Source organism: Macrotis lagotis, chromosome 6, assembly GCF_037893015.1.
Source record: "Macrotis lagotis isolate mMagLag1 chromosome 6, bilby.v1.9.chrom.fasta, whole genome shotgun sequence".
Taxonomy (NCBI): Eukaryota; Metazoa; Chordata; class Mammalia; order Peramelemorphia; family Peramelidae; genus Macrotis; species Macrotis lagotis.
This window is the reverse complement of record NC_133663.1, coordinates 10,598,973-10,621,796: the sequence shown is the minus strand read 5'-3', so window position 1 is coordinate 10,621,796 and position 22,824 is coordinate 10,598,973. Positions and strand designations below refer to the sequence as shown.

At 47.0% G+C, this 22,824-nt stretch overlaps 1 protein-coding gene across 5 annotated transcripts in view; it reads right to left on the bottom strand.

Annotated features, from left to right (window-relative positions):
* The window catches only part of HDLBP (high density lipoprotein binding protein), a 77,513-nt gene that overhangs the window by 30,113 nt on the left and 24,576 nt on the right, over nt 1–22,824 (bottom strand). For 3 of the 5 annotated variants that reach the window (XM_074190700.1, XM_074190697.1, XM_074190701.1), the window contains one exon: nt 4,833–4,893. The gene's annotated coding sequence lies outside the window, so the exon portion shown is untranslated. Of the gene's footprint in view, nt 1–4,832; nt 4,894–5,838; nt 5,938–8,105; nt 8,198–22,824 lie in introns of those variants that run through there. The other 2 variants (XM_074190698.1, XM_074190699.1) reach the window with 2 other exon arrangements.

The window sequence follows — 22,824 nt, the reverse complement described above, 5'->3', positions numbered from 1 at the left end:
CCACCAAAGCTCTCCTGGACTCAATAGGCCAATAGAGCTGGGATCTCATCCACCCGAGCAAACCTGCCATCGGGGCTGAGGTTAGCCAGGCAAGTCTTCATATCCTTTGGATCCTCATGGATTGCCAACATTCCCGAGCCCCAGGCAGAGACACATAAAACCTCAGTGTAACCCAAGAGGGTAACAATTCATGGACTAGCCACCAAATGTCTTCTTTTAAGACAAACTACAAAAAGTTTTACAGGAAAAAATGCATCTGCTAAAAGCATCTCCCTAAATTCTACCCTGTTTGGTGGGTCAATCAGGCGCCTCTCCTTCTACTTTCGTCCACAAGGCACCCCCCCAAGGTCCTGCTTCTCTAATGTGGACTCGACCCTCCTCCAACCACAAGAACCTCTTGATGAGACCCAAGGACAGCGGGTTCTCATGTTTCCAGCTTCTCCCCCAAGTGTGCCTAAGAACCTAATTAGTACAGAAGTAGAGCTTTGCCTGAAGAGCTGGGACATGGAGAACACAGTGACTTGGGTCTTTCATTCTTGGATCTTCACTCTGAAATATGTCCGGTCCCTGTCTGTAGCCAGTGGTTGGTGAGCTCCCCGAAGGCAGATCCCTGGTCTCTGCACAGTGCCTGGGCTCACCTCAGCACCCTAATGCACTTCGAGGTCACTCTCTGCTGCATCACCAAGAGGGAGCAGAATGAACACAGAACATGGAACTAGCAGGTGAGGGATGCAATACCAACTCCCACTTGGTAGCTAGGGGCCTCGAGTCAGGTAGCAACTTCTGAATAAATCTTCCCATCAGCAAAATGACAATAATTACAATGCTCCTAAGGTTAGGCCTGGAGTCAGGAAGACTCCCCTTCCCAAGTTCAAATCCAACCTCAGACACTTAGACGCTGTGTGACCTTAGACAAGTCACTTCACCTGTCTGCCTCAGTTTCCTCAACTAGAAAATGGGAATGATGATATGAGAGTAAGAACCCTACCTCTCACAGTTGTTGTGAGGATACAATGTGATCATAACAGTCAAGCTCTCAGCACAGTAGGCACCATAGAGAGGTTTGCTATTACCATTGCTAATACAGTGTAACAGGGAGCTATGGGAGTGAACCGTGAATGTCTTAGGAAGGCCTGGCACTGCTGTTCACATGACTCTTAGGTTAAATCAGGGTCTCTGGAGCCACTCTTGTTCAGCACAATGGACAGGGTCAGCACAGGTGGGGTGCGACAGTGTGACAGGCTCAACCACCAAGTCCAACTTCAGAATGTGGAAGTTGGGGCAAGAGGCTTTGCCTAAGGAGGACCTAGGCATCCAGGGACCTCCAAGCCCAGCTGCCAGATCACATCCAGAGAGGATTGTGACCAGCTCCGGGCCCTCAGAGTTTGAGGAGGACAAAGATGAGTTGAGAAGTGTCCAGAGAAGGACAGTCAGCAGGGGGCAGGAGCTGCAGGAAACTGGGCAAAGCCAAGGAGAAGAAAAATGCCTGTGCTCAAGTTCCTGAAGAAGAGGACCATGGATTCTGCTTGGCACCAGATGGCAAAGAAGTGAAGGAAGCAGGCCACTGCCACCCGGGCACTAAAGGGGTAGACTTCAGTGTCAGACATGGCCAGTGGCTCAGTTTTTTTTTTGTTTTCTTTTTGTTTTGTTTTTTGGGGTTTTTTTTTTCGTTTTTTTTAGGTTTTGCAAGGCAAATAGGGTTAAGTGGCTTGCCAAAGGCCACACAGCTAGGTGATTAGTAAGTGTCTGAGGCTGGATTTGAACTCAGGTACTCCTGACTCCAAAGCCAGTGCTCTATCCACTATGCCACCTAGCCACCCCAGTGGCTCAGTTTTAAGGAGTTTTGCTTAACATAAGAAAGGAAATCAATTTCCCATCAATTGGGGAATGGTTGAACAAACTGTGGTATATGAATATGACGGAACACTATTATTCCAAAAGAAACCACAAGGAATGGGACTCCAGAAAAGCCTGGAAAGACTTAAATGAGTGGATGCAGAGCGATGTGAGCAGAACCAGAAGAACTTTATAGACCTTAAAGCAACACTGGGTGATGATCAACCATGATGGACTTGCTCATTTCCCCGGCACAGTAAGACTTGTGATGGAAAATACCATCCAGATCCAGAGAAGGAAGCCCAGAGTCTGAATGTAGACCAAGGCTTACTAGCTTCAATTTTTAAAAGTGGTCATTTTATATATTATGGGTCTTTTCCCTCTCACATTTTATTCTTCCCCTTTTGATTTGATTCTTCTTTGACAACCTGACAAATATGGACAGACGTTTAATAGTTAACAAGTGTATCATCTATATCAGATTGTTTTCTATCAGGAGGAGGGGGAAACGAGAGAGGGAGAAAAATGTGAAACACAAAACCTTACCAAAAATGATTGGTGAAAACTCTTTTAGCATGCAATTGGAAAAATAAGTAAATTTTTCAAAAAAAGAACATAAGGAAAGTAAGGAGGTAAAAATTGTATGGGGGGGGGGGCGTCTCTTCCCCATGACCCTTTTCTGGGACTCTGCAGCCTTGGACTCTCTTCTCTTGAGGTGTTCAGGACACCCCTTGCACTTCCTATCCCAGGTCACTCCAGTGAACTCTGGGGATCCCTCAAGGCCCTGTCCCAGGTCTGCTTCTCTTCTCTCTCCAGACAACTTCACTTGATGATCATCTCATTGGCTCCCATGGATTGAAGGACCACCTCCAGGCTGCAGATTAGCAAATCTAGCTCTCCTGCCCCAGTCTTTCTGCTGATGGCCAAAGTCGCATCTCCAGACGTTTTTCAGACGTCTGGAATCCGACGTCCCACAGACATCTTAAATTCAACAAATCCAAATCTCTCCTCGAAATGCTCCCCCACCATTCCTGCAGGCTCTCAAACTCACTCTCTATCACCCCCCACAACAAATAGGGTACCAAGGCCTGTCACTTCCCCTTGGCAGCATTTCCTGAACATGCCCCTTTCTCTGACACTTGTCCCCTGTTGCAGATCCTGGTCCCCTCCCACTCCAGTCCGTCCTCCACTCGGCCCCCCAAAGCTGCTCATGTCACCAGCTAGTCAATAAGCTCCAGGGACTCCCTATCACCCCTAGGAACAACTTACAAAGTGCTCTGCTTGGCATTCAAAGTCCTTCAGAATCTGGTGTTCTCCTACCTTTCCAGTCTTCTTATACCTTACTCTCGAGCAGGTGGACACTGCCTCCCTCTCTCAGATCCAGGCATTTCCTCTGCCTGTTCCCATGCCCAGTATCTCCCTGGTCCCTCCCTGGGTAACACCCTCTCTCTGAACCTCTCCAAGGACAGGGATTGTCTTTGTCTCTTTCTGTACCTTAGTGTTTTTTTTTTGTTTTGTTTTGTTTTTTAGATTTTGGCAAGGCAAATGGGGTGAAGTGGCTTGCCCAAGGCCACACAGGTAGGTCATTATTAAGTGTCTGAGACCAGATTTGAACCCAGGTATTCCTGACTCCAGGGCCAGTGCTTTATCTACTGTGCCATCTAGCTGCCCCCGTACCTTAGTGTTAAGCACAGTGTCTACCACTAGATATGGAAAGGGACCCTGCTCAATTTAATATAGACTTTAAAAACCACGCAGAACAGAAGTTCACAGTTTCTTCTACAAGCCTTTCCTCATTCCTTAGATGTTGAAACGTTTTTGTCTGATGTTCATTCAAGTCGATAAGCATTTTTAACATTCAACAGTGAGAGTGGTCTGGAGGAGAACAGAAGGTTCTTCAGTGCCCACTTTGCTTTCTCTTGGCTCCTAATTTTACAGCTTCCAAGAAGAGGGAGGTGATAATCCTGCTGTAAATCCTGCTGTCCTCTGTCCCAGCCGGGAGGCCATGGTTAAACAAGGACATTGATAAGAGGAAGTAGAGAAGAGTAACCTACATAGTGAAGGGTGACTTGAGGATCATTTGAAAGAAAGAAAAGAGTATGGGGGCTGTCCAGTATCCAAGGTGCTATTAGGTGGAAGTTAAGTCTTGCTCTCTTAGGCCCCAGAGGGCAGAACAAGGACTGGACCAAGAGACTCGATGAAGATGAGCATGAACTCAACCCAATCACAGCTGTCCCAAAGAGGAATGGGCTAATGACTGCTTGTTGCCCTTGTTCTGGACGGCTTCACGGACAGCTTGGACTGGTCTTTCAGGCTGGTCCAAACTTGGAAGATTTCCAGCAGAGGCCGATTGGATTATGACTAGAAAGCTACCAAGCTTCCTTACCTATCGCATCCATGAATCCCCAGCTCTACCTTCTTCTTAACACCACCCCAAGAAATGCCCTTGGACTCATGCAACAATGACCCCAAGCTGTCTGTGCAAGAAGCAAAGGCAGAAACAGCCACTCTTCCTCGGAATGCCCTCAAGATAAGTGGTTGAGAAAGGATCCATGGGGTGCTGCAGGAGCACAGGCCAGTCAACCAGTCAAGAAGGGCAATCTCCAGCCCCAACTGGCTGACCAACAAGGCAAATATGAAAGGTAAAAAAATGTAGAGACTTGCAGCAGATGGAGGGCAAACACCAACCCTCTTTTCCAAAGACCAAACTAGGGAGAGCTAAATATTTCTGTATCCCTCAGCAGGGCCAGAAAAGACCCGATCTCCTTTGCTCCTAACCCCCACCCCAAGCAGGACAGATTGAGAAGTCATGCCAACTTGAATGGCAAATGAATATAAATCAGGACAACAAATAGGTGGAGCTACAGTGGGGAATGAAGTTTCCAAAAAATGTCCCTCAATTGACAACATAAACTTTTCAGGGAGAGCAGTCATGTTGCAGAGAAAGAAGAGGCCTGAGAAAGTAAAGGGTCTTTCAAGAAGACCCCTCCACTCACCAGCTAAATGGTCAGTAGCCAGAAAATCCGTCCTGTTGCTGCCTGTCCGTCAGCCTGCCAGCTTGAGGGAAAGGAAAATAAGAAAGTTATCAGCAATGCCAATACCCACAAGGCCCACGTCCTCCCACACAGCATCAAGGAGCGGATGTCAGTGTGACTTTAGATACCCACTTCCTGGGACATTTCCCACTCCCTAACCAAACTCAAACCAAGGCAACAAGGGAGAGCCAACCTCAGCTACCCCGAGTCCAGGCAGTGTAGCCCCAAATGTGGTAGGATCTGTCACAAAGGGAAATCTCAAGTGGAGCATGTCTCCCCCCCGCCCCACAAAGAGACCACGTGAGGCGTTCAGAAAGGCATATTTGGAAAGCCTGGAGAACACTATACGCTCACCATCATTCAAGTAAAAACGGAGCTGTGGTGTCTGAGAAAGACCCATCCCCCGGGGGAGACCAGAAGGGACAGAAAGTCCAGGTTCAAGGCCTATGATGTCCCCCAAGGAGCCACCACTAGAGGCCACAACCACCATGGACCATTTCATTTCAGGAGCTGCTGTCACTGAAAGGGAGCACGGCCAATCAGCTGCTTCCTTGACCTCCGCCAGACTAGTCCTCAGGAGTGACACAAGACCTTAAACACTGCCCCCAGCAGGGCCAGGGCCCAGAGAACCCAGGAAGCACCTGTGCCAACAACTCAGGCCTGAAATGCCTAATTGCAGCTCAGCTCTGCCCTCTCCACACAGCCTCTTAGAGATCCCAAAGTTTAGTAAGAATGCTGACAAGATTACTGTCTCACAAGGACACAGTTCTCGAGGTTTAACAAAGTATCATCCTCGGAACATTCTGTAAGAGTCAAAGCATCTTCTGTGATTTGATCAGGGCTCCCCATCCCAGCAAAGAGTGCCATTGTACCCAGCTTCAAGAGCCTCCTCCTCCCTGACCTCAGTGCAGTGGAGGACAGGCCTGGCCCCTCTGATGCTACCCATGCTCCATCTGTGGCCTCTCACCTTCACTTTTTTAGCTGGTCCCTCTGCATGCAGGCCCTAAAGTACAGAGCTGGCACTGGCACCACCCTTTCCATAAATTCCCAAGGGTTCCTGTTGGCCCTAGAATAAAAGTGTCCCCAAAGTCTTCATGCGGTTTAAACCTTTTCCCCTGTCTAAACAAAGTCCTCTGCTGAATTTGCTGAGATTCTAAAGCTCAACCCAATCTGCCTCCTGAACACTGCTCTCCTTTTAAAGATGTTCACTCCCCCCCCCCCCCAGGGGCCTGGCATTCCAGCTCCCTCCTCCACACCTTTGCCCAGGTTGGGTCCTTTGCATGGGCTAGCATTTTTTCCTCATCTGCACAGCAAAACCAAATGATCTCCTAAGAAAATGGGGACTGTGGTTTTTGTCTCTGAATCCCTAGCACAGTGTCTGCTGGCTGAATTGAGTTGATCTACCCAGGGGCACACTTAAGAATTGCAAACTTCATTTTGATGCCAAGTCCTAGACTCCCAAAACTACATGGAACTCGAATTGCCCGAAAATAACTGATGTTATCGAGCAGTTAAAGCACTGGAAAAACCTTTACAAACTTAAGATCATATTTTATTAGATGTTTCATACTACATAAAAAAGGCTTTTATATACTAAATAGTCTATTTCAATGACTTTTTAATCAATCAAGTAGGGGATTCCTGGGCAGGTCACAACCTTTCAGCCTTGGTTTCCCTCTGTAAAAAGAAGATCCTGAAGACACCTACATGAAAAAAACGAATGAGCTGACAGCCATAAAATGCTTCACATGCTGCTAATGCTACCCAAATGGGAGCTTCTATCACCAGGTTTTTAGAATCCAACCAAAATCCAGCCGATAGGGGTCCCAGGGGCCCAGTTCCACTCTACACCCCCCCCTCCCGCCAGGCAGGCTGGTGACTCCCCATCACTGACCTCCAGAATGCCATCTAAAATCCAAAGCCCTCCATAAGCTTCCTTGCTTGATCCTTCTGGTCTCCTTTCTTTGGGATCCTATGGCACTGGCCTCTTTGCCCCTCCTCCATGCCAACTCCTGGGCCTGAAACTCCTCCCCCTCCTCATCTCCACTAGCTGGCTTCCCTCAAGTCTCTGTCTGCCTTCGTCACCCTTAAAACCAGAGAGTCTCCAGCTGATCCCGGCCTGTCCTTCCATAGGTGTCTGTTTAGAGTAGTTTCCTCCTGTGGGAAACGTCTGGTGATCTGCCTAAATTTAGGGGGCTGGCCCCCAAAGGAGGCGACTCAGGCTTGGGAATGGGAGCAGGCAGCTGAGACTTCAGAGAGGACAGGTAAAGCCGGGTCTCTCTTGACTCAAGCCTAGAATTCTTTCCTATCCCAAGGTGCCCATTCAGACTGTCTGCAGAGTAAGAGTAAGCGGGCCCTGAATTAGGGCAGAATTTTCCAATGACAAAAATAGCAGAGCAATTACTTGAGGACTTGGTCCCCGGGCAAGATTCTCCACTAGAAAGGGCTACAGCCGTGAGTCAGGGGGATTGATTACAGATGGAGAACGCCAACGCCGAGTCTAAGGCTCCTCCGGCCCCGGCGGCCCGGCCCGGCCCGGCCCAAGTCGGCCCATCAGAATGTGGCTTGAGGCGCCCGGGGCCGTCGTGGGGACCCCGGGGCGAGGGGGCACCCCAAGGTCGGGCAGGAAGCCCTGACTGGGCCCTCCCCCACAGCCCCCCTTCTCCAGTCCCGGGGGGGGGGGGTGCTGCCAGGAAGCCCCTCTGCCCCGGGCCCCGCGGCCGCCGGGCCCGGACTCAGCTGGGCGGCCCTGCCTCCCGCCCGCCTCCCCGGGGGGCTCCGGCCCTGGCCGGCTGCGGGCCCCTGGCCGGGCCCCGGGGGGAGGGGCCCAGGTGCGGGCGCCGCCGGCAGGGGGCGGGGCGCCCCCCCCCCCCCCGCTCCCACGCGTGGCCTCCCGGAGCTGCCACCTCAGCACAGGCCCCGCGCCGGGCGGGAGGGCCCGCGGGGCCGGGGCGGCCCGGGGCCCGGCGGCAGCGTGTCGGGGCGGCCCGCGCCCCCCCCCCTGCCCCGCCGGGGTCCGGGCCCGGGACCCCCGCCCGGCGGCGCGGCGCAGGGGGGCGCTGACGCGGCGCGGCCCCCCGGCCCCGGCCCCGCTCATGCGCAGTGCTGACACGTAGCGCCCCCCCTCCACGTCGGCAGCGGCGGGCCCGGGCCGGGCCGGGCCCCGAGCTCGGGGAGGCCGGGCCGGGGAGGCCGGGGAGGCCGGGCCGGGCCGCCCCGCCGCGCCGCACTCACTTTGGCCGCGCTCCGCGCTCCGCCGCCGCCGCCTCGGGGAGCCTGGCCGCGCTCGGAAAGCGGCGGCTGCGCTTCCTCATCGGTATATACGGGCGGCGGCGCCAATGGCGCGCGGACACGTCAGAGGCCCGGCCTCCCGCCCCGGCCCCGGCCTCCCGCGGCCGCCGCGGCCCAGCCCAGCCCGGCGCGGCCCGGCCCGGCCTCCCCGGCCTCCCCGGCCGCGCGCGCGCGCCGCCCCGCCCCGGCCGCGCGCCCCGGCCCCGCCCGCCCCGAGCCCGGCCCGGCCGCCGCGGCCCCGCCGCCGGCCACGTGGCAGCGACGCCCCCGCGGCTCCCCGCGCCCCCTGGCGGCCGGGCCGGGCCGGGCCCTGGTGCGCGGCGGGGAGGAGCAGCGGGCCCGCGGGGCCCGAGGGGGCCGGGGCCGGGGCGGCAGCGGGGGGGAGCGGGCCCGAGGGGGCCGAGGGGGCCGGGGCCGGGGCCGGCAGCGGGGGGCAGCCACTGTTTACGGGAGTGCCGGCCGGCGGGGCCCCAGGCCCGCGCTCCCCCAGCGGGCCCACAGCCCTGAAAGCGGCATGTCACGGGGCTTTAGAGGGGGACGGGGCAAGAACGGGGCCCCCAGGGCCCGGGGCAGCCAGGCCGCGCCACGATGGGCGGCAGTGCCGTGACCTGGGGCATCCACCGAAGGGGCTGTGCGGTCTGAACGCGGAGCCCGGGCCAGTGGTCACTCTGCAAAACCCCCTTTCTGGCTCTCCTTTCCTTCTCCTGCCTTTCCCCCTTTGGCTTTAGTCCTCGTTTCACACCAGGACTGCCATGGAATCTGTAAACACGACTGTCCACCACAGCCTCCATCTGGTTGCTCCCTGCCATGGGGAGAAGGGAGGGTGAAAGAAGAACTCTCTTGGCATGGAGTTGGGACAGACATTTTAAGAAGCCATAGCGTAACATGTTGGCGAGAAGGCCTTTCCGATGAAGCCGTGGGGGCTGACAAGAAGGCTCCTCCGCACCGGCGCTCCGATAGATACAGTATCGCCTTCATCGCCACAAGCCGCTGATACTTTATGGCCCTAGAAATGCCAGGCAGAGCAAGAAGGCAAGAAGAAACATTGAAGCAAAAAACAGGAGCAAAGAAGTAATATAATTATTCCTTCTTGCAAACGTTTCAGTGTTTTACTTAGAATCCCCAGTTACGCATCTAAAATTAATTGAAATGCTCCCTAACTTCAAAAAAGTAACAGAATTCATAGAGTTCAAATCTGTTAGAATATTCCCAACAAAATCCAAAGACAAAAGATAGAAAACAATTCCATTCAAAATAACTCCAGAATGTAAAAAATATTTTAGATTCCCCTCACCAAGACAAACAGAAACCATATGAATACAAGGCACTCTTTCCGTAACACTACCTAAATGGAGAGACAATTTCCCATGGCTGAGGCATATTGAAAGAATGACAATGACAATACCATATACTTAATTTACAGATTCAATGCCGTGCCAAACTACACTAGGATTAATTTATACAATTATAACAAAATAATAATATAAAGAACAAAGCTGGTCAAGGGAAAAAATGAAGAATCAAAGTGGACCCCGCTAGATCACAAATTACACAGGGTATCCCCAAAGTCTTTGCAGAGTGCCAAAGCTGTGCCACAAAGCAGATAAGAGTAAGAACAAACTAGATGATGATCAAGGGCACAGATTAGATGCACTGTGTTCCAGTCAACCCAAGGTCTCCACTATGGGACAAAAACGCCTCTGGATCTGGGGCAGGGTTATTGACAAAACAAAGGAGAGAGATATCCAAGAATAAAAGAGATCAATCAGGTTAATCAATCAGGTTAAATCAAATTAAAAGCAATGAAGTTAGAAGGAAAATAGCTACAGAAAAAAGTCACTGCAGTAAATTTCTGATAAAAGTTCAAAAACAATGAAGCAAAGCCACTGCTCAATAAATAAATGGTCAAAGAAAGAGGCAGTTCTCAAAGGGAGAATTCCAAGTTATACAAAACATCATGTAAAAAAATGTTCCTAATAATAAAATATAAACAAACCAAATAAAGCACCTCTCTAGGTTTTATCTTTAGACTTTTTTTTTTGCAAGGCAAATTGGGTTAAGTGGCTTGCCCAAGGCCACACAGCTGGGTAATTATTAAGTCTCTGAAACCAGATTTGAACCCAGGTACTCCTGACTCCAGGGCCAGTGCTTTATCCACTGCACCACCTAGCCACCCCTCTAGGTTTTATCTTAACACTCAAGTGACAAAGGTAACTAAAAAAGGTCAATAAAAATGATCAGCAGCTCTATGGAAGTAAAACATTGCTGTACTGTTACAGGAAGTGAATTAATCATAATAACTTGCATTTACGATGCACTTTAAAGGTTTGCAAAATGATCTTCAAAACTACCTTGGCAAGATGAAGAAATGAAGCAGGCAGCTCCAGTACTCTACCCACTAGTTGACTCCTATTCATTAATCCAACCATTCTTGAAAGAAATATGAAACCATACCCACACTTCAAAACTCATTAGATTGGACATTTTCTTGGAACCAGCAACAGTAATACTAGGCCTATCACCCAATGAGGTCAAACAGAAGGGAAAGGACCAAAAAAATGTCTCTTACCACCTTTAGGTAATAACAAAGTTAGTGGTAACAAAGAATGGAAAACAATGTGAGCTCCCAACAACTGGGGAATGAAGGAACAAGTCCATGAATCCAGTTACTCTTCCCCAAACCACCCTTCAAAAAGATGCCAAAGTGATTTTCCTCAAGGAGAAATCAAATCATGCTTCACTCCATTCAATTCCAATGGCTACCTATTGTGCAGAGCCCCCAAATCAAATGGAAACAAATTCCCGCACCACCCAGCTCTTCCCTCTCACATCTCTGGGCCTTCACTGCTGGTCACCTTGCCCTTCCTTTAAAAGAAGAGCCACTGCCTGCTTCCCTTACTCATCTGGTGCCAAGTGAGGTCCAAGGGGTCTCCCCAGCAGAATTGGAGCTCCTCAAGGGCAGATGCTCTTCTGGCTTTCCTTTGGCTCCCTGGGCATAGTGCTTAGAATATGATGAACACTTCATCAATGCTTGATTATTAATGAATAATGGACTAGGGAAACTGGGTACAAATGGTACAAAGTGAGAAGAAAAGACAATGCCTTAAGTGTCCACCACCTTGGACTCAAGGGAGCCATGGAAAAGATGAAGAGTCTTCACAGAGACCATCAACTGCTTTGTAAAGATTGGGAAACAAAGTCATGCCCACCGTTTGGGCAAGGGCTAAACCAAGGGTGGTCCATGAATGTAACAGGATATGACTATACTGGGGAAAAAACCAAACCAAACAAAACAGAGAAGCCTGGACAGATCTCCAAGAACTAATGCAGAGTCAAGAAAACACACAAAGACAACAAGCAATATCAATGGAAAACCTACCACAAAAGCAATAAAAAACAAGTATGACTTGCAAGAAAAGAAATAAGCCCTCCACCCCAGGCCCAGGCAGAGTAGGGAGGAGGTCCTTGAGGGGCAAATGGTTAGATGTCCTGACCAGTTTTGTTCCTCCTTTTCTTTTCTGACTTTAATAACCTCTGTTATATAGGGTGGCTCCACGGGAGGGATACTGGTGAGAGACATTGATAAAAACGTATCTTTTAAAAAAGGCCGCCCCAGAATGGAGAACAACAGTAACTAAAGGAGAACAACTTTTGAAAGACTCAAGAACACGATCAACATTAAGCCTAATCATGACTCCAAAGGGAGCAAGATGGGTTGCAGTTTTGGACACCCATGTTCGGGTCATGCCAATGGCTGAGGTTGTTTTGCACAGCCATATTTACTACAAGGGAAGGCTTTTAAAATATTTTTCCCCAGGGGCGAATTTTAGAGAGGACTTGATTGGATGGTGATAATGATTTTTTTCAAAAGACAAAAGAATATCAATGAAACATTAAAATATGTCCAAAAGAAAAAAATTGATCATCCCTCCCTCTTCACCCCACCTCCCCCATTCACCCTCTCTTTCCAGTGACTCTACTTCTGCCTTTATCCTTCTAGATACTGTCTTCTCTCATCTCCCCAATCCAATCAGTCACCAGGGCTTGTGGACTGTCATTCCTCCTCTTCACCCTTCTCTCTGACCTCTCATTTCCTACCTGCTGCTCTGTTTGAATTTGACTCATCATCACCAACCCCAATCCTGACCCTCTCAGGATAAGCTGATCATCCTGAGATAGCATTAGCTTTGGTCCTCCTGCCTCCTCATGGCCCTCAACTGTCTCTGCCCATCTGCTTGGAGGGCCTAAGGAAAGAACAAAAACCTCTTCCCACAACCTCTTTATATTTATAGAGATACTCAGATGCTCAAGTACCAGCTGCTATGCTTGGTTTCAATTCCACTGACATCATCATATCCTCTTTCCAGTTTCACCCATTAACCTGTAATCTCTTTGAGGGCAAGGACTGTTTTTCCCTTCTTTGCCACCCCCCCCACCTTGGTGGTACCAAAAAAAAAAAAAAAAATCAAGCACCCAAACCAAACCTAGACTTCTGCTCTCTGAGGAGCTCATCTATGTAGTCTTATGAGCAATGCTCCTTCACATAGATGTGATGTTGTAGGACTGGGGTCCTTTCTCTGAGGTTTTGTCCAAGTTGTCTCCCCACCCCCATTCTTGCCTCTGTGAATCACTGGTTGCTTCAAATTCATTATCTTGCCTCAAGCTCCAAGTCCTCCCTTCCAAGAATTGGAGCATTAAAGGAATTCTTTGTAAATACTTAGGAAAGAATGTTCACCAAGATTAGGCTGAGGCTAATGTAGGGCAGATCATGCCCAATTTAACTTATTTTCCTTTCTGTTCAGGGCCACTAGGCTGGTAAATTGTGACCCAACTGTGAAAGAACTTAAAGAAGTTCAAGTTTCTTTCATGACACCCACCCAGCCAAGGGGGCAGGAAGGCGAATTGTTAGGTGTATGGATCCAGCAAGAAGAGTGACCCAACTCCACAAAGTGATCAATGTCAGCATAAAGGAAGGTTTTTCAGGGGCCCATTTTATGGATGGCTTAGATGAAGACAGAGGGTCATACCTGTCAAATCTGCCAATAATACAAGGGTTAAGGAGCAAACTATCATGGCAGACTCTAGGGTCAATGAAACCGACAGACTAGAACTAGGGGTTGAATCCTAAAAAAAGTCAAAATTAAAGAGAGGTAAATGCCAAGCCCAATAGTTGGGTTAAAAAAGTTAACTCCAAAGTTCAGGATAGAGAACACATGCTCAGACATTTCGAGTTTATGGTAGAAGACAAGCCCAAAGTTGCTATGACTCAATTTGAGGTGACAGACAGAACAACCAAGCATGGCTGTCTTTGGCATCATCATCATTATCGACTCACTAATTAAATGTTGAAAATGGGGTAAGAGAAAGATCATGGAAAATGCCAGCAACATTCCTGTCTTGGTTAGCAAGCATCTTGGCAGTGATCTCTCTCAATGATCTTACACACTAACCAGTCCTCAGATTTTTCAGGACTGAAAGGAATCTCAGGGACTGGATCCTTTTCTCCAGTTCTTGACAGATGGTAAAGGGACTGCCCCAAACTCTCCTGCCCAGTTGGATACTGGTGACTCACTGCCCGTGCATGAGAAAGTGCAAAGCTAGTCTATCACATGCTCTTCCAGGTAAAGGTAAAAAAGAGCACTGCCCCGTCCTCGTGGAGAAGCCACTTCCGCCAGGACTGTGCCCAAGCAGCCTTAGGCTCCAGATCAAAGCCAATGATGGCGGGATAGCCAACTGATGGGGACCCTTCCTCAGTTTTCCTCAGAGCATGCCATCCAAAGCCAGATTCAAGGCAGGGAGACCTTTTCCAGGCCCCTCAATTCCAAGCTCCTTCTGGTGATTAGCCATACACTGGGGTCTTACCTGCCCTTGGGAATGAATGCTCTCCTACATCCTGCCTTGCCTCATGTCTCCTTCCATTCCCCCACCATCTGGATGTCCTCAAATCTGTTCTAGTGAGATGCTCATCTCCCTGGTGCAGGAAGCCAGTGACTGTTCTACCTCAATCCAGGGAGCCTAGGGTCCCTTTCTCCCACCTAGAGCTAGAACAAGATTGAAGTTGTACTCTAAAGTTGAGTCAGGCCTCAAAAACACTTGTTTGGCTCCCCTGGGCAGAGGAGGGTAACAGTAAACCCACTGAGGGAATAAGTAAATAAAAGGTGAGGATTCTTTAACGATACCCCCATTGAAGTTATGTCTGTGTAATTGTGAACAGTTGCAGTAAACCGCCAACCTTACCTATGACCCATTGACAAATACCAGGTATAATCACAGCCAGCATGTCTAGAGCACTTTACCCTGGGAGATGGGTGCAATTATTCTTCTCATTTTACAGAAGGGAAACAGAGGTGGAAGGAAGTTAAATTTCTTGGCCAGGGTTCCCATAACAAGCAAGTGTCTGAGGGACAATTTAAATTCAAGCCCTCATAAATCCAAGGCCAGAACTCTTACCAACTGTGCCACCTAATAATTCCAAGCACTACTTCCTATATGCATGGTTAATTCTATGGAAAGGTGCAAATGACAACACAGATGGCCATCCATCCTCAGTGAACTTACAAAAGATTGGGGAAATAAGACAAACAATGGAAAACTAACCTGACAGATGTGCAAGACAATCTGAGTGATATCTGAAGGCAGTTGATGACCAGGCAGCCCAGCTCACTTTGAACCAAAGTCTAACTAACCATCCAGTTTTGATGAATTCAAGAACAAATTTTACTGATTAGAAGTCTGAAAAAAAAGGACTAACAGTATAAGGCTGAGGGGGGAAAGGGTAGAATCAAGGACTCTGGGAACCTTCTATTTCAGTAAAAACCAGACAGAACATCTGTGCATCCTGGTTTCCCAATATCCAAGTCTTTGCCTATACAGTTCTTTCTGTCTGGATCACCCTCCCATTATCTATTTTTTTTCTCAGCGATTTAATATCACATTATTAAATAAGATCACAGGCACATAGGGTGTTTTAGATATATACAGGCAGAACTCATTTTATTGTACTTCACAGATATTAAGGCTTTTACAAAGTGAAGAGTTGTGGCAACCCTGCATCAAAAGCAAGTTTATCAACATCATTTTCCCAACAATGTGTGCTCATATGGTGTCTCTGTGTCACATTTTGGTCATTCTCAAAATATTTTAAACTTCATTATAATTACATCTGTTATGTGGTCTATGACCTTTGATCTTGGATGTTATTTTTGTCATTGTTTTGGGGTATCACAAACCAAACCCCTATAAGACAGCTTAGCGGAGAATTGTTGGAACGTTACGTGTTCTGACTATTCCAAGAAGTTCCCCATTTCTCTCCCTCTCCCCAGGCCTCCCTAACAATACTGTAATGAGACCAGTTAATAACCACATAATGACTTCTAAGTGGTCAAATGAAAAGAAAAGTTAATCAATACAGAAATATTCACTGTTATTTTACTTGAGGAAATTGCCACAGCCGCCCCAAGCTTTAGCAACTGAAGCTGACATTTTCAGTAACCATCAGCCAAAAAATGACACCACATGGAAGCTTCAGATGATGGTTAGCACTTTTTAGCAATAAAATTTTTTTAAATTAAGGTTTGTACATTTTTTAGACAGTATTATGTATATACAGTATATCACGGACATCACTTTCATATGCCCTGGGGAACAAAAAAATTCACATGACTTACTTTATTGTGATATTCACTTTGAGGGGTTAATCTGGAACCAAACTAGGGTTATCTTCAAAATCTGCCTCTGTCTTAAATTATTCTTCTCAAATATACTAGCTCCACCAAAAAGCTCCCCAGGATTCTGACTCCTCCTACTGGCCCTAGATATGCTCTCCACCTCCTCTAAGTCCCAGAGAACTCTGTAAATGGTTAATAGTTTTCTTCTATAAGAAATCATGAGGGATGGGACTTCAGAATAGCCTGGAAAGACTTGCATAAAGTGATGTTGAGAGAAGTTACTCGAACCAGAAAAACATTGTACAAACTAATAGCAATTGGGGGATGACCAATTTGGATGGACTTGTTCATTTCAGCAGCAGAATAATCAAAGACAATTCTAAAAAACTTGTGATGGAAAATAACATCCATAAACAGAGAAGGAACTATGAAGTTAAATGCAAAGCTTACTATCTTCCAATTTTTAAAAGCTGTCTTATGTATTATGTTTATTTTTCTAATTTTTCCCCATTTTGATTTGATTCTTCTTTCACAATATGATTAATATGGATCTATGTTTAGCAAGTTTATACATGCAGAGCCATATTAGATTGCTTTCTGTCAGGGGGAGGGGGAGGGAGAAAAATGTGAAACTCGAAATCTTGCAAAAAAATGATTGCTGAAAACTACCAGATAAGATGAGAGCTATCAATAAGAAGAGAGTCTTCTTAAAGAAAGATATTTAGAGTCATTTCTGTGATAACAAAAAGCAGAAAATAAAGCTTATGCCCATCACTTGAGGAAATAATCATACAAATGACAGCACGTAAAGATAATGAGATATAAAGGAAAAATTGATGAATATGATGATGTCAAAGAAGTCTGGAAAGATCTACTGAACTGATGCAAAACAAAGTCAGCAGAGCCAAGAGAACAGACACAGTGACTTCAACAGTGGGGATAGACAGAACCACTCCACATCCAAGAATCAAAGTGAACTTAACCAAATCGCAAAGGCCAAGCAGGAACCAAATGAAGAAAAATAAGACATCCCTCATTTACCCCTACATGGAGCGTATATGGGCACCCATTTTCCTGACAGTTTTTCAATGTATCTGTGAGTTGTGCTGACTTCCTCCCCCCCCTCCAAAAATTATTCTTTTGTTCTAAAGGAAAGCTCTCCAGGAGGGGAAGGAAGAACAATAGTAGGGATTATGATTATGTAAAAAATAGAAACATCAATAAAAATCTATTTGGGAAAAACCTGTCACTCGTCACTCTCAAGTCCCCTGGGCAACCAGGCCCAGCACTACCCTCACTTTCAGCTCTGACAGGAAATGAGTTTGCCAACCTTCTTTAGTTGGAACTTTGAGGGTCCAGGCTTGGCTATCTTTGATGTTTCACAATACAGATGTTTGGTAAATGTTTAATGGGTCGACTTTTATTCAGTTTAGGATTCCTCCACTACCAGAAGGGAAGAGAGAGAGGGAGATCCCTCTACTTCACAAATTCTGCCATCTTTAAATACCAGATTCAGGATAAAATCTTAGCATTTTGAGAGCTCTCTGTTTTCTAACTACTTGAAGCTCCATGATTCACCAGGCAGCACAGTGAATTTCTACCTGAGCCAAGACCTTCATTAAAAATCTGACAAAAAAGCCAAGAGATGCCTGCCATCCCTGGGCTGATGTCCCATTGCACCCTGAGCCCTGACTAATCCCTCACTACAGTTCAACATGAGGCCTGACTGGAAGGCACTCCCATCTGGGAGGCCAAAACCAGATTGGTTTGTGGCTAGTAGGGCTCTGTAGTAGCAGGATGAAGATACAGGAGCATCCTTTCAAGGAGCAGGGATCAAGCCATGGAGAACATTGAATTTGTTGCCTAATATGTCCAAGATACTGTCTGGTTTTACTAAGGTTTAGTAAGGTTGCTTTAAAAAAAAAAAATCTTGGTTGCAAGGGAAGGCTTGCTGGAGATGGAAGCTGTAGAGAAGCAAAAGGCCATCAATGAAAGTTTTTGTTAAAGGAGGGAAATGGCAAAAAAGAAATAAAAGGAAAACATCCATTCTGAAGGATCCTAAGTTGCTAAGCTATTGGACACAGGAAATCACAATGGTACCCAAACTACCCTAATGGTATAAGGACAAACCCCCCCCAAACCCAGCAGCCAGTTTCTATTACCATGTGAACATATCACCAGTCTGTGATACAAAAATATTCAGGAAAAGCCAGGCACAACCAAGGGAGCCAGGGAAGACAGCTCCACTTTGTCACCCCAAACCACTTCTTCTCCTGCTACTCTTTATGGAAGCATGGACCCCAGGAGCTCCTCTTTCCCTAGCAGCCTCTGCCACCCAACAACACTTGGGCGTTGGGAGGAGCTGGGTCTATAAGAAGGAATGTCAGGCACTATGCCAAGCTCCCAGCATGCCACATGAAGATGCCCTTCTCCTGGAATGCTTCCAGACACCTGTCACTCTTGAGTCCCTGGGCAACCAGGCCCAGTGCTACCCACACTTTCAGCTCTGACAGGAAATGAGTTTGCCAACCTTCTTTAGTTGGAACTTTCCCACTGCCATGAATGTGGCTCAGATCCACAGAAACCACCAAGGTAAAGACCCCAGTCCCATGTCTGGCTTAGCTACCAGGAATATTGTAAACAAACAAAAAAGCAAACAAGAAGATTGATGGGGGTAGCAAGGTGGCACAATGGATAGAGCACCAGCCCTGGAGTCAGGAGGGCCTAACTTCAAATTTGTTCTTAGACACTTAATAATTATCTAGCTATGTGACCTTGGGCAAGTCACTTAACCCAATGCCTTGCCAAAAAAAAAAGATGATTAATGAAGGGTAGGTTCAAGAGTCTTAAAAGGATGCGCCATGTTAGTAGGGGACTCCCTCCAGTGCACTGAAACCCTGCTCCTTCACTACAGTAGATGCTAGGCATCAGGGATAGAAAGGAAGGAAAGAAGGAAACAAACATTATTAAGTGCTCAGCACTTCATAAACATCTCACTATATCCTCACAGCAACCCTTTTTGCCATTGAGAAAACTGAGGAAGGTAGTCTTCGAGGTTGGATTTCAATTCAGTCCCTCTGACTCTTAGCCCAGCAATCCAGGCACCTGGCACCACTAAGACAAAGAAAAAACCTCAAGCAGTCCCTGCGCTCGAGGAGTTTACACTTCAATGTGGGAGGAGAGATGGGAAGAGGTACACACACACACGTACACACGTACACACACACACACACACACACACACACACACACACACACATAAAACTAAACTCAAATAATTGGGAGACCCCACTGCCTCGAAGTCCCTTCCAGGAAGCTGATTGCAACCCACCTGTGTCTACCCCCATTTGGGCAAATGGAGGAGCCCCTCTTCTTTCTCCAGGACACATTCCTGTGAGGACATGCTTGACTGGTTCTCCAGCTGAACTCCTTTTTTGTTTACTGTCACCATATGTTCCCCCAACCACTTGTACCTCAGCAGGACCCTATGGTGACACTCGGTCTTCGTTCCCTAGGAGACCACGATGCCACAGCACACAGCCACCTAACACTCCCAGAGCTCTGGGACTTAAAAAGAGATCGATGTTTCCAAGGGAAGTTTGAGTTTATTAGTCCAGGACACCTCCCTTCATCTAGTCCAGCTCACCCACAGACACTTTCTATCCAAGAAAGATAGGCTCTGAAGGATATACATCCAACTACATTAAGATCTATTATAGGGAAGCACTCTTCAACAGAACTCTTCCTCAAATACCTCTGCATCATTTTATACTTCCTCCATTGCTGTATCATCAGAGGACTTCTTTTGTTCTATCTTTCAAGGATTCTTATAGATATATACATATATATATGCATATTAAACACACACACACACACACACACACACACAGAAAGGAAACAAAGAGGCAGCATTCTGTCCTACCAAAACATAACCAAACAATAAACCCAAGCAATAGAATCTTCTGTTCTCTAAACTTTTCTGTTAATTGTAAAATGACAAAGATAATGTAGAATTTAGTAGATAGTGTAGAATTTCACTTGATAACAACTGGTTGCTCCCTACCATCCCTACTTGGAGTCACTGCTTTGAGAGGCAGCAAGATTTGGCAGAAGCTGAGAAAAGCTAAATTCAAATCCTGCTTCAGGCAGCCATGTGACCTTGGGTAAGTCACCTGACTTCTCTAGTCCCCTCTATTGAACTCAATGACCCCCCCAAATTCTGCCCATTCTAAATATGATTCTATAATCATCAAGGGTGTCCTTGATCTACACAGATGATTCTCATAAAAACTTTACACATAGGGTAAATTTTTTTAATTGTTTGAGCTTTAATTGTTGAAGCTCTCTCAATCACTTTTCTTTGATATTAATAAGGCTAGAGATTTTTTCCACTCCTTTGACATCTTCTCCTCCTTCATATTCTCTCTGAATAAATCCCACAATGAGGTTCACTCCAGCAGGATGTCTCTCTGCGCATCTGTTCTAATCACACTGCTCTTCTTGATTTGTTCTGTCATCTTTTACAAGCAAATCGAGGATGAGCAGTGGGGCCACTTTTTGTAAATCTTTAACACTTTTCTTTTTTATTGAGGTCCCTCCATTCTTCTCTTCTAAGTGATCCCAGGATGATTCTGTTTGCATCTATCCCTACACTTTCTTTAAATCAATTTCATCAATTCTGTTTTTTGAGACAGCACTACTCCTTTGATCGTGTCCTTTGTAAGAATTTACAAATTAGATTTTTCCTAAGCCAGCATGGTTTTCCTCTTGGTAAATAAAACCTTTGGCCTCTTAGGGCAGCTGGTTTATATCACTTAAAATTCAGTGTGACATTTCTCTCATCTCCAACCTTTCTTCCATCTCTATCTTATTTTGTGGCAAGAGGTAGCATAGAGTCTTTTTCATTGCACCCCTTACTTTTTCCCCCATTAGTCTTTCTTCTAGCTTTCTAGTAATTGTGATCTTGGCTTTCACTAAATTGGCAATCTGATCATACTTGCACATGAGTAATGAGTCATTCCTCTTTGTTAGAATGTAATCAGAGAGAAGAGATGGGAGGCTCACCTTGCCCAGTGTTGTATTCATGCTACATTGGGGTGTGCCCTCCCAATCCAGGGCGTCCCTTTGCCTTGTTCCTACTCCATGTCCTGCCCTGCCAGGGTCTGGTTATTGAAGAGGGGAAAGACAAGGTCACACCTGTGCTTACTAACACTGCTGATGTGAAGAACTGACTGGGGAGAGGAGAACAACAGATAGGAGAGCCAATTAGGAGGCCAGAGCAGCAGTCTAAGGGAGAACTGAGGCAGGCCAGCTCGATTGGGAATGGAGACAGAAAAGCACAGACTTAAGAGTGGAAAGTTCCTCAGAGGCGATAGGATTGGAGCCCCTCCCAGGGGGAGTCATCCAACAGAGAGGGGATCTGAACCCAGCTCCTATTTACAATGGCCCTCATTTTCTCCATCCATAAAGGGGGAAAGCAGCAAGAGGGAGGGGGGAAAAAGGGTGACAGAGGCTGCAGAACTAAGTGATCAGGAGCAGGGCAGGGGAAATCAAGAAAAAAGGAGACACGGCTTGACATGATGCCAGGGTTGGGGAATATGGCAAGGGGGGGGGGGGATAGGCAGCTCAAGGAAAGACTGAGGGCAGATACAGAGACTTGGGGTCATCTGGCTGATGGTTGAGCCCGTGGGGACTGATGGGATCCCAGAGGGAGAGTATACAGAGATAAGAGCTGGTGTAGGGAAGCTCACTGCATCCACTGCACAGCCACACTCATGGCTGGCCCTCCACAGCTACTGTGTCCATACATACATAAAACATACACAGCTACAGAAAAGCCCTTTCTGGGCATCTCTCTGGCTCCATCAGCCTGGATGCTGACACAGATGGCAATGATAACAATGATGGCAAGAGTAACAAGGGCAGCTGGCTTTTACATAAAGAATGTAAAAACCTAAATGCCTGAAAGCCTTAATGCTCTTGAGGCTCAGGGCTGCGGAGAGGGTCATCTCTGTTTTATAGCTCCAGAAATTGAGTCGCACAGAGATGAAATCATTGGTTGAGGGTCACATTGCTGAGTTTAAAAGACAATATCAAACCAAAAACTTCTCATTCTTTAGGCAACCAAATGATGAAGTCTCCCAGACCTGGGCTGGCATTGTGGGTGCTAGTGACATGAAGTCTTCATTTGGCGGTCAGAGCTTTTTAAGCCAGAGTCACCTCAATGACCCAATGAGCCCCTGGAGAAGGACAAGGAGAGTGTGTTGAGTAGTTTTTGAAAAACCCAATTAATCCTTTGGGATCTGCCTTAGGAACATTTATCAGGTGAAGCTTATTATGCAAAATAAATTCTAAACCAAACGGAGAGTTCTGTGTATGAGCCCAAATGGATTCTTTATCAAAGAAAACTCAGAAACATACCTAAGTATAGATGGTACAGTATGTTCTTTAGAGCACCTACCTCATTTCTCATCTAACTCAAATTTTGGCCTAGAGAACTGAGTTCTGGTAGGCCAAGGAATTCCAAGGGAAGGCTACCAGCAGTTTCCAGGCTCCAAGCTAAATAAGCTGAATCCAGTCTGAGTTCAGGGAGGCAAATTATGCCCTAACTTTGATAACTCCAAACCCTATGTTCCCAGTTCCCAGAACCCAGATTAAAAGAGTAGTCCTAGAAAAGGGATTAAAACTAACGCAAACATATTCTTGGCAAAACCAGCAGCTCTCTTTGCTCTTTAAAGAAATGGGAGCCACATATTTTAGACTTAGAAATGAAAAGTTCAGTTCCAGTCAGTGGTCAAATCATTATCCTTAGAAGGTAAATCAAATATTAATGAAAATGCCAGCATGCTAAGGCAAAGGAAGCAGTCATCTGATCAGCCCCTGAGCTTTTATTTACTCCCATGTCCTCCCCTACCCTCATTTTGGGGATGAAATACCACACCCTTGCCTGCTCCATCATCCCCTGAACCCAGGAGCTCAGAAGCCACAGTCAACAAA